The sequence below is a fragment of the Pundamilia nyererei genome, unplaced genomic scaffold (assembly GCF_000239375.1).
Source record: "Pundamilia nyererei isolate P.nyererei 1_Seehausen unplaced genomic scaffold, PunNye1.0 scaffold00023, whole genome shotgun sequence".
Lineage (NCBI taxonomy): Eukaryota > Metazoa > Chordata > Actinopteri > Cichliformes > Cichlidae > Pundamilia > Pundamilia nyererei.
Window position 1 is genome coordinate 4,317,292 of NW_005187424.1, and position 1,563 is coordinate 4,318,854.

At 34.2% G+C, this 1,563-nt stretch overlaps 1 protein-coding gene across 1 annotated transcript in view; it reads right to left on the reverse strand.

Annotated features, from left to right (window-relative positions):
- Positions 1 to 1,563, reverse strand: part of LOC106456142 (excitatory amino acid transporter 5-like) — a 20,015-nt gene that overhangs the window by 1,507 nt on the left and 16,945 nt on the right. The gene's annotated exons all lie outside the window — the stretch shown is intronic.

The following is a 1,563-nucleotide window of genomic DNA, read 5'->3' on the forward strand; positions in this document are numbered from 1 at the left end:
CTTTCATATTGCATGCTGTGAACAGACAGACTTTTCAGATATTTCCTTCTGAACTAGGAGTACACAAGGTATTTATATTCCGAATATGAATTTATTCAAACTCCAAAGTTTTAGCAGCAGCACAAATTTTGTGTTTCATAAATGTTACCATTTTAGTTTTTAATTTATATTATTTTGCTACGTTTCTAAGAGTGAATAACAATAAAAAGCACTTCAGAAGTTTGAAAGCTATTATTGGTAAATACATAAAAATTAAGCTTTGGCAGTGGTGCCACTGGTAGTATTAAAAAAATTCTAATATTTTTCTGTGACATTTTTTCCACGTTACATGCAAGTACATTTTGATCTAGTAACAACACGCAACACAAAAAAAAAAGTATTCGGACAGCAAAGAGCAAAGGACACATAGGAGAAGAGCATCAGGTGGTTGGATGGCTAGTTAAAACACTGGACTCAAATGCAGGAAGCTGTGGTTTGTTTCCCAGTTTCATTTCCCCTTAAAACAACGACGGAAGCTCCAAAAGCTACTGAATAGGACGGTGATCATTTAGACATATCCTACATACTGAATGTTCAAAGTAAATTCCTCAAAGTAAAAATGTTAGTTTCATCTGTGAAAGCAAACAAAAGAGAAATGCAATGAGACAAATCATTAAAGAACCATCATCAAAACCAAAGATTAAACTACATACAAATTCTCAAGATTAATGAAGAAACGTTTTGTATTTCTCAGTAAATGAGAAAATAAATGGATGCTTTTAAAATGTATTTTTTCCATGCAAAATCTTATTCAGTGAGCTAGTTTTATGTTGAATAATAAACAGCATTTCCTTACATGGGATGTTTGTTAGTAATTTTACTGGTATATAAACAGATTCATGAGCAAAGCTCCAATAGAGATAAGTTTAGATAAGATGGAGCAGATGAAACAAACTGTAAAGATGTGCAGGCAGCACACTGACATTTTAAAAAAGGAGAATTTTTATGGACATGAGTCTAAAGAGGGCTTTTCTGTGGAGAGAAACAAAGTTTTCACTCTCAGTGGATAAAATAATGTACTTTTTTTCAAAACTACAGGCTTATCTCTGTGTTATGATAGTAAGATGGGCCCACTTCCAACACATAATTTTTCAACATGAAGGTTACTGGTGTGAAAGAGTGTGCTTTAACCCAAACCACAATGACTTTCTAAACCGACCAGACAGCTTTTAGCGTCCACATTCAAAAAGTGACAAGCTGGTGAAAACAAATCTAAAAAGGACATGACAAAAAAAGCAGTGAGGTTTATAAACCTGTGCTACTACCACCCCTCCAGACTTCTGACCTTGATCTTTGGTTTATATTTTAATAGTGGCTAATATTACGGAGCTAAGATAAAGAGAAGCAATAAGCAGGCACTGTGTGAGAACACATTGTGAGAGCTTTGGTGTTTATCCGGTCGTTAAGTGATGACGTGACGAATCCTACTTCCGGGCCTAAAGTAGTCTGCGTTTAATATGGCTTTTGTGTTGTTAACATGTTTAATGTTTTGTATTTTCTTCTATTTAATCTCAAAAAGCTCCT